Genomic DNA, 10,653 nt, shown 5'->3' with positions numbered 1-10,653 from the left:
ATTCATTCATAACATTCACAGATGACTATTCACATTATGGCTATATTTATCCAATTAAAGAACGATCGGAAGCGTTGGATAAATTCAAGATATTCAAAGTAGAAGTAGAAAATCAACATGATTTAAAGATCAAGATAGTAAGATCCGACTGTGGGGGGGGGGGGAGTACTATGGTCGGCACACCCCCTATGGCCAAGTTCTTGGACGTTTTGCTAGGTTCCTTATGGAAAATGGCATAGTTGCCCAGTATTCGACGCCGGGCGAGCCTCAGCAGAACGGAGTAGTAGAAATAAGAAACGTACTCTAATGGATATGGTCAGAAGTATGATGAGCTACTCCACACTACCTATTAACTTGTGGATGGAGGCATTAAAAACCACCATTTACATTCTTAATCATGTGCCAAGTAAGTCAGTGCCGAAAACACCATATGAATTATGGACAGGAAGAGAACCCTCGCTTAATCACTTTTGTGTGTGGGGCTGTCTAGCTGAGGCTAAAGTATTTAATCCAAATATTGGGAAACTAGATCCCAAGACAGTCAGTTGCCATTTTTATTGGCTATTCAGAAAAGTCTAAGAGATATCGCTTCTACTATCCCGACAGACACACGAAGTTTGTAGAAACAAGACACGCTGCCTTCTTAGAAGATCAGATGATCAGGGGGAGCATGGTAGCCAGAAAAATTGATCTTGAAGAGAAGCGGGTATTCGTTCCCACTCCGATGACTCAAGAGCCTTATTTCTCGTTGCTTGTGGTTGCGGCACCGATAGCGCAGGAAACTGCAGTTCCAACACATGTTGTCAGTTCTCCTGACGTGGCAGCAAATGGAAATGAGGAACTTGTTCCTCAAGATCCAATAGAACCCGTTGCCATGGATGAGGGGGAGCAGCAGCAGCCTCCTGTTCAAGAAATACCAGTTGCCGTGGCCCCGAGTAGGCCACAAAGAATCAAATACTTTATCCAATAGAACCCGTTGCCACGGATGAAGTCTATAATAGTGAAAAAAATTCAAATAGAGGATGATCCCACCTCTTTTGAAGAAGCCATGAGAAGCGTGAATTCATCCAAGTGGACTGCAGCCATGAAGATGAAATGAAATCTATGAGTGCCAATAAAGTTTGGGATTTAGAAGAAATTCCTAAAGGAGCAAAAACTGTAGGCTATAAATGGGTCTACAAGATGAAATATGACTCCAAAGGGAACGTAGAAAGATTTAAAGCACGACTTATGGCAAAAGGCTTTTCGCAAAGAGAAGGGATCGATTACAATGAGACATTTTCCCCAGTCTCATGTAAAGATTCTTTTAGAATAATAATGGCCTTAGCGGCGCATTATGATCTAGAATTACATCTGATGGATGTAAAGATGGCATTCCTGAATGGGGATGTATATGAAGATGTCTACATGGCACAGCCGAAAGGTTTTGTCATGGAAGGCAAAGAAAATTTAGGGTGCCGGCTGAAGAAATCGATTTATGGCTTAAAGCAAGCCTCAAGGTAGTGGTATTTGAAATTTGATGAAACAATAAGGAAGTTTGGATTTAAAGAAAATGAAGAGGGCAATTGCATTTATGCAAAGTTCAAGAACAGAAAATTTATTTTCCTTATCATGTACGTGGATGACATTCTGCTAGCTAGCAGTGATGTTGATATGCTACTGGAGACAAAGATATTCTTGTCCTCAAAGTTTGATATGAAAGATGTCGGTGAAGCTTCATTTGTTTTAGGAATTGAGATTCATCGAGAAAGAAGAAATGTGGTGTTAGCATTATCACAGAAGGCATACCTAGAAAAGATAGTAAAGAAATATGGTATGCATATGAGCAAGCCCATACCTGCTCCAATAGTCAAGGACGACAGCTTCGGGACACATTAGTGTCCCAAGAACAAGTATGAGCTCGAGCAAATGAAGGCAGTGCCTTATACTTCAGCTGTCGGAAGCTTACAGTATGCACAAGTGTGCATACACCCTGACTTGTGTTTTGTTACCGGGGTACTTGGTAGATACCAGAGTAATCCAAGCATAGAGCACTGGAAAATGGTAAAGAAAGCTTTGCGCTATGTGAGGGGTACAACAGGTCTCATGCTGACATACAGAAAATCAGAATCTTTAGAAATAGAAGAACATTCAGATTCAGATTTTACAGGAGATGCGGATGATAGAAAATCCACGTTTGGATATATCTTCACTCTTGCAAAGGGTGCGATATCATGAAAAAACTCTAAGCAGCCAGTCACAGCATCATCCACGATGTATGCTGAATTTATAGCATGTTATGAGGCCTCAGGACAGGTCACATGGCTTAAGAAATTCGTACCAGGATTGAAAGTGGCCGACAGCATAGAAAGACCACTGAAGTTATACTGTGACAACGAGCCAGTAGTGTTCTATGCTCATAACAACAAGTCGAGTGGTGCTGCCAAACACATCGACATCAAGTTTTATGTTGTTAAAGAGCAAGTCCAGGATCAAACAATTTGTCTAGAATATATCAGTACTAAGAAAATGTTAGCGGATCCTCTTACAAAAGGTCTACTACCCAATGTGTTCAGAGAACACTTAGCCGGCATGGGGTTGAGGGAAGGCCTATGATTCCTGGACAAAGGGGGCCCAAGAATAAGATTTCGTTTCATAACAGAAAAGTGATTGTGGCTGTTAATCTAATGGTAATAACCGTTACGATGAGGCACGCCTTATCTACTGATCTATGATGGAATGGAGCAAGTTCAGATAAAGAATAAGAACATAAGAAAGAGGAGATCAAGGGGAAGATTGTTGGATTGATCTCTCACCGATCTAGCCTTTAGGCAAGATTGGGCCTTGGTCACGCGCCCTGATCGGGGGTGCCCAACCCTTCTATGGTTGGTGAGCCCCCGTCGTGCTGCGCTATAAGGAGGTGGAGGGGACCCCACAGCTCGATATCCAAGGTTTGCCGCCGCAACCGTCCCCTCCTACAGAGCTAAGCCCGAATCTAATCTAGGGCGCACAGTGGCGACGGGAAGCTCCACCGACGCCACTTCCCCGATGCGCCTCTTCGCCCCCGTCGCCGGCTAGTGCCGTTGGCGACCCGAGGGCCGCCGTCACCCACGCCGACCCTCACCTCCGCCGAACGCTCTCTTCGCCGACCCGGACTTCGCGCTCGCCATCGGCGCCATGACTACACCGAGCTTGAGCGCTTCCGCCCCGCCTCCCGCCATCGGTGGATCCAGTCTGTGCTTCCTCTCTCTCTCACATGTAGTAGATCTAGGCAAGAAACCCTGATGTATTCATGTATCTATTCCAAGAAGTTGTATTCTCCATGCCCGATCTAATGTACAGAACCCGATCTTGTCAATCTAGAACTCAAGAATCTTAACAGAAAAATGCTCAGTGCCTCAAATATACATCCATCTATCTTTCCCTCCATTTTCTGGTAGATTATTTGAACCTCTTTGTGGATCAACGTATTGGAAGAAGGCCTCATCTGAGAGGGTATAGAAAATTCTGTGGAGCAGAGACTGCAAAGATTTTGCCTTTTGCAAATAAATGTTTTTGTTCCTTGTGAAGGACTAAAGTTCTGGGTAGGCTAGTATAGGTATCACTCCATTCCACTTGTCGCTCCAAAGAATAACAGATGATCCAGACAAGGGTTAAGATGAGGCCATCCATTTATAAAGGTCCAAGAATTTCAGCAGATCACACCACCAAAAAGACCCTTTCTTTGTAGTACCAGGTAGGCAGCCATTTTTGTAATAATTGTCCCAAACGAGATTTACCCACGGCAATTCTTCTTTGTTAAAAAATTTATGCAGATTTTTAAGGAGGAGGGCATCATTGTGTGTTCTAAGATCCAACACCCCCAAAGGCCAAACCTTCTTCCTCCTTGGGCAACGACACAAGTTTCCAAGTTGCCTTTGGTGGCTTTGAATTTATGTCAGATTCTCTCCATAGGCAATGCTTCCTATACTTGTCTACCTGCTGAATGACTGTAATTGGTAGCTCCTGTAGGATAGCCAGCACTCTGGAGGTTTGCCATCAGTGTCGCTCACAAGCCCTTCCATCCTTGCATAGAACATGCTAATAGGGTGTAGGAGAGGCCAAAGAATAGAGGATCAATAAATGGGACTATTTGGATGCAATACATGTGCTTTCCCAATAAAATATTTGAGTATTCCTATACACTATAGGAAATTGTCAAATGATGATTGGTTGAAGGTACAAGAAAGATTTGAGGAACGCCTCATGACGGGGGTGTAAACCCGGGACCCCTGACGGGACCGACTCGTACGAAGGGAAGCCCAGCAAATTCACTGGGCCAAGAACAGGACGGCCCACTAACCCGCGCTGGGAGTTGCCTTTGTTCCTAAGCCAATGAACCCGGGAGCCCGACCACCCGGGACACGTGGCGGCCCCCCGACCTAGTTTGTGTCGGCCAAGACAGGCCCCGTGCAGGCTCCGCGGCACTAGCTCTCCTTATCTTGCGGCGCGGGCATAGGCTATAGGACCCCCTGACAAAGGGACAGCGCTGCCCGCGCGGGCCCCGCGACACTACAGGAGGGGGCATCGACGGACGTTGCCTCCCCAGCAGTAATGATGGTTGTCTCTGTGCACCGCCTCATTACGCCAGCGAGCGTGACCGGACGCCCCTAGCCTGACCTCGGTAATGCCCCCCTCACCGGGTGTACCGCCCCACTGGCAGAAGCTATGCAAGGGAGACGTGAGGTAGCCCCGCAGATAGGGAACATAGGCCCAGACGGACAAGACCAGGATGGGACAGCACTGGGGCAACCCGTTGCCCAAGAAGATTGCCAGGATCAAGCCTGCCCACTCCCGACCGACCGAGTGGGCCCCGATGACTGATAAGAACGAAGGACACCCCGACGGTGCCAAGACACAGTGCTAGATATATGTAAATGGGGGCCCCACCTCGAACTATAAAAGGAAAAGCCATCCACATAGGAAAGGGTTGGACTCCAAGAGGTTCGACACTGCTTGACCGGCTTGTAATCTCCCCTTTGAAATTTGAGCACCCGGGCTCGAGAGCAATAGAGCAAGAACACCACCCCCATACTGGACGTAGGGCACATTCGGCCTGAACCAGTCTAAATCCTTGAGTCTTTGCATGCTAGACCATATCCGATCAAGCGCACATCAAACGAGCAATCGAGTAGTTTAGTAGTAGCCCATTTCCCGCAGCGACAATTTGGCGCCGTCCGTGAGGAGCGCTTTGTGCGTTCACTGCTTCGGCTCCCTGGAGTTCCCCGCGACCCCCCACGATGGATCATGGGCACCTCCACCATTCCCGCCTTCCCAGACCTTCCGCTTCGGGAGTCTGGAGTTTGTTACCGACCAGATTGGTGCACTGCACCTCCACGAGGAGGAAGCCGCCCCGGCGGCCGCAGAGGAGCCCACTCCTCCTCCCAAGCCTCGCAATCTGACGCTTCGGCGATCAGTTCGCTGGCGCATCAGGAAGCGCTTGCCATCACAGCCAACCCGTGCGGTGCTCCGCCGCATCGCGCTAATGATGGTGTCCAACCCCGCCGTCGAGGAGGTCAACCTGGTCCTCTTCTCTCTGGGCAACGTCTCTCGGCAGCTCGCGGGCGGACCTCCGCTCGCGACACCCCGCTCATTCTCAGAGCGGCTCCCGTTCGGCCTACGCAACTCTGCGAGCGTCTACGTTTGGGAGCTGCACAATGCCGCCCAAGGGCGCCAGCCCGCGGCTCAGTTCGTGGGCGTGACGGAGAGCTACCCCGACTCCGTCCACGACCTCCTGTGCTTCGAGGATCCCCTGAGTGATTCCTCCAGCCCGGGAGACAACCACCTGGAGGGAACATCCGTGCCGCTGCGCGTGTGTGCCATGGCCGACAACGACCCACCGCTGGAGGTGGTGCCGTCCGAGCAGATGCACACCCTAGCGGACCACCGCGAGCACGCACTCGCCAATGCGCAGGCTCACGGCGAAGATCTCCGCTGTCGCCAACAAATGCCCTCGCCTGTGGACCAGCCTCTGCGGGCTCCCTCCGAGTCAAAGGGGATAAACCCCGTGGGTTTCACACATCAGCGTGCGCGCGGGGTCAACCGCGACATAATCAACGATGCCCCGAATGTAGCTCCCGCAAGAGTTCCGCGCGAGCCAGAACATCGCAGCGCCCGCAATCCTCCTGCAGACACTGCCGGAGCCAGAGGACCCGGCCCAGAGGAACCTTCACCACCAGGTTTGGAACCTGGTGGAACTCGCCGCCGTCCAGCAGGTAGAGAGCTCCTCACTACACCGTCGGCAGGCCGGTGCCTCGTGTCCTGCCGGCGGTGCAGGCCACCGTGGCCGGGAGCCATCCGAGGTACAGCACCCCACACCGGCACAGCAGTTCAACGTGGGCCGCGCACCAACCCCGGCGGCGGCATCCGCTCCTCTCCCGCCGAGGCCGCCAATTCACGACCACGTCGGTCCCAACTACGACGCGCGCAGTGTGATCCAAGGCCGGCAGTAGGTGAGGCACCACGCCGACGTCGACCGCGCGACCGCTCGAGCAGAGGATGCGCAGGCGTACACGGCCAACCCAAAGCATTCACCGCTCCGGCGAGGGGGACGCCCCTGCGACCCCGACGTGGACCGCGACCGGAGTCCGAGCCCGGACCCCACCGGACCAAACGCCTTCTCTAGGGCGATCCGGGGGGGCGCCTTTCCCCCAGCTCTTTCGGCCACCGGCAAATGTCGTGAAATATACTGGGGATACGAACCCCGGCGTGTGGCTGGAGGACTACCGCTTGCATGCCGGGCCGGAGGAGTGAGCGACGACTGCTTCATCTTCCAGTATCTCCCAATATGCTTGGGGGAGAACGTCCACACCTGGCTGGAGTTCTTGCCCGCCGACGCCATCGGCAGCTGGGCAGACCTCCGGCAAGTGTTCATCGGCAACTTTCAAGGCACGTATGTATGCCCTGGCAATTCTTGGGATGTTAAGAACTGCAAGCAGGAGCCCGACGAGTCCCTGCGCGACTACATCCGGCGCTTCTCCAAGCAATGTAACTCGCTCCTAGGCATCGCGACGCCAACGTCATCAGCGCGTTCCTTAGCGAGACGCACTGCAAGACCCTGGTCCACAAACTGGGGTGCCAAAAGCCGCGCACCACGCATGAGCTCCTGGAGATCGCCACCAGCCACGCCTCCGGCGAGGAGGCGGTCAGGGCCGTCTTCGAGCACGACCCGCATGCGGCAAAGGCGAAGCGACATGACTGCGACAGGCCTTCCTCGAGCCGCGAGGATAGAAAGAACAAGAAGAATCGCCGACCTCCCACCGCCGGTGAGGTTGCAGTGACCGAGCGCCAAGATAAGCACCCTCCTAGAAACGACCACTTCAACCAGCTCCTGGAGAAGCCATGCACCAATCATGGCTATCCAGTGAACCACAAGTTCAAGGATTGTGATATGATGAAGCGCTTCCTTCGCAGGATAGCCAAGACCGACGACGACAACTGCGACAAGCGGTCCGACACCGACCAGGACAAAGAGAAGCTGGCAGAAGGAGAGTTCCCGGACGTGAACCGGTGCTTGGTCATCATCGGCGGCCTGGAGGACGAATCTTCCAAGCGACTGCAGAAGGTGCGGCTCTGCGAGGTATGTGCTGCCGTGAGTTCAATTCCTAAAAAGTTGAGGTGGGCGTCCACGCCCATCATTTTCGATCAGGATGACCACCCGGTCAGCATCCCTCGACCTGGGAGCTACCCTCTCGTCGTCGACCACGTCGTCAGCAACATGCGCATGTCCAATGTGCTGATGGATGGGGGCAGCAGCCTCAACATCCTCTACATCGACACCCTGGAAGCCATGGGGATCCCGCGAGCCTGCCTACGGGCCTCCCTCTTCCCCTTCTACGGCATCTTGCCGGGTATGAAGGCTTACCCAGTCGGCAACATCGACTTTCCGATCACTTTCGGCAGCAAAGCCAACTTCTGCACCGAGACCCTCATGTTTGAGGTGGCGGACTGGAAGGGGGCGTACCACGCCATTCTCGGGCGCACCGCCTACGCCAAGTTCATGGTGGTGCCCAACTAAACCTATCTCAAGCTCAAGTTGCCGGGCCCGAATGGGGTCATCACGGTGAGCGGCTCCTTCGAGCAGGCCTACGTCAGCAGCCGCGAGTACTTCGACCTCGCCACCACTGCGGCAAAATCGGCTGAGCTTGGCTAGCTTCGCGCCACCACTCTCGAGTGCCGTCCCGACCCTGGCAAGCCCATCCAGGCTCCGGCCTTCAACTCAACTGATGAGACCAAGTCGGTCGTGGTCGACGACGCTGACCCAACCTAGACGGTGCGGATCGGCTCCCAGCTGTCGGCCAAATAGGAACACGCGCTCGTCGACTTCCTCCGCGCCAACAAGAACACTTTTGCTTGGAAGCCGTCCGACATGCCGGGCATCCAAAGGGAGGTCACGGAGCACGAGCTCCACATTTTGTCGGGATCCAAGCCCGTCCAACAACGCCTGCGCCGCTTCGACGACGAGAAGCGTAGAGCCATAGGAGAACAAATTGCTAAGTTGTTAGCCGCTGGCTTCATAAAAGATGTCTACCACTCCAATTGGCTCTCTAACCCAGTCCTTGTAAAAAAGAAAACTGGTCAATGGACGATGTGTGTCGATTACACCAGACTAAACAAGGTTTGCCCCAAAGACCCTTTTCCTTTGCTTAGGATAGATCAGATAATTGACTCCACTTCTGGATGCGAGATCTTATCCTTTCTAGACACTTACTCGGACTATCACCAGATAGCGATGAAGGAATCCGATCAGCTCGCGACATCCTTCATCACGCCGTTCAGCTCATACTGTTACGTATCAATGCCATTCGGTCTTAAGAATGCAGGGGCAACATGCCAGCGATGCATGCAAGCCTGCTTCTCCGACCAGATCAACCCGCCGATCGACCCCGACCGACCGGATCCGCCTCGGGCGACGGTCGCGGTTTACGTTGATGACATCGTCATCAAGACGCCTCACACGAATGACCTAGTCGCCACCTTGAGCACCACGTTCGCAAATCTCAAGAGGTTCAACATCAAACTGAACCCCGAGAAATGCACATTCGGCGTGCCTAAGGGCAAACTCCTCGGGTACATGGTGTCCAAGCGTGGCATCGAAGCCAACCACGACAAAATTGCGGCTATCACCAACATGGGACCTATCCGGGGAGTCAAGGGCATCCAGAGGTTAACCAGGTGCCTAGCAGTGTTCAGCCAGTTCATCGCCCGACTGGGGGAGCGAGGCCTGCCGCTGTACGAACTCCTTAAGAAATCCGACACCTTTGTCTGGACGGAGAAGGCACAGGCGGCCCTCGACCACCTCAAGACTCTCTTATCCTCTCCACCAGTGCTCGTGGTACCGGATCCCTACGAACCCCTTTTGCTTTACCTGGCAGCCACTAACCATGTGGTCAGTGCCGCTCTGGTAGTTGAAAGGGAAGAACAGGGACACGCCCTCAAAGTCCAATGTCCCATGTATTTCGTCAGCGAAGTACTGACTGACACCAAGTCATGGTACCCGCAGACACAAAAACTCATCTACGCCGTCATCATGGCGGCCAAGAAGCTGCAACACTACTTCACCGAGCATGAGGTGTCGGTCATCAACTCGTTCCCACTCGGAGAGGTTGTTCGCAACCGCGACGTCGTGGGGCGGATATGCAAATGGGCAGTCGAGCTGATGGGCTACGACGTCAATCTCGTGCCACGCACGGCGACAAAGTCTCAGGCCCTGGCTGACTTCATCGCCGAGTGGACGGAAGTTCAAGCTCCGACCCTAGAAATCTCTCACGAGTACTGGACCCTCTACTTCGATGGGTCGGTCATGGGACCCGGCGCGGGGGCCGGGGTCATCCTATTCTCCCTAGAAGGAGGCAAGTTCTAGTACGTAGTCCGCCTCCACTTCCTCGCATCAAAAAACATCACCGAGTATGAGGCGCTCATCAGCGGCCTCCGCATAGCCATCGACATCGGGGCAACCCGCCTGTACGTCTATGGCGACTCCAAGCTGGTAATCGACCAGGTCATGAAGAACTCTAACTGTGAGAGCCCTCTCATGGACGCATACTGCCAGGAAGTCTGCAATCAAGAAGGGAGATTCCGGGGTATGGAGCTCCACCTTATCCCATGGAAGCAAAACCCCGATGCGGACGCCCTCGCAAAGATGGCCGCCGAGCACAAGCCGGCGCCCAATGGCGTTTTTGTCAACGACCTGAATCCGCCGTCAGCACGAGAGAAGCAGCCGGCCACAGACAGGGCAAAAACAGAGGAAACAGGGCATGCAGAAAAAACAGAGCACTCTCCCTCCGACCCAGCCCCCGACCAAATACCCGGGGGCCATTCTGCTTAGCAACAGGCCAACCCGACCCAAGCCAGGCAGACAATGCAGATTGGAGAGCGGACCTATTGGCTTATCTCCTCCATGAAGTCCTCCCCCAGGAACGCAACGCAGCCCGCCGGGTTGCCCGACGAGCCCAAACCTTCGCCGTAATCGACAGCGAGCTCTATAAACGCAGCCCCTCAGAAATTGGCATTCTCATGAAATGCATCCCCATTGCCTAGGGTTAGGAGCTCCTTCTCGAGATACACGCTGGGATCTGCGGACACCTTGTTGCACCACGCTCCCTGATCGGAAAAGCTTTCCGACAAGGATTCTAC

Source organism: Panicum virgatum, chromosome 2N (genome assembly GCF_016808335.1).
Source record: "Panicum virgatum strain AP13 chromosome 2N, P.virgatum_v5, whole genome shotgun sequence".
Classification (NCBI taxonomy): domain Eukaryota; kingdom Viridiplantae; phylum Streptophyta; class Magnoliopsida; order Poales; family Poaceae; genus Panicum; species Panicum virgatum.
This window is presented reverse-complemented; position numbering follows the sequence as displayed.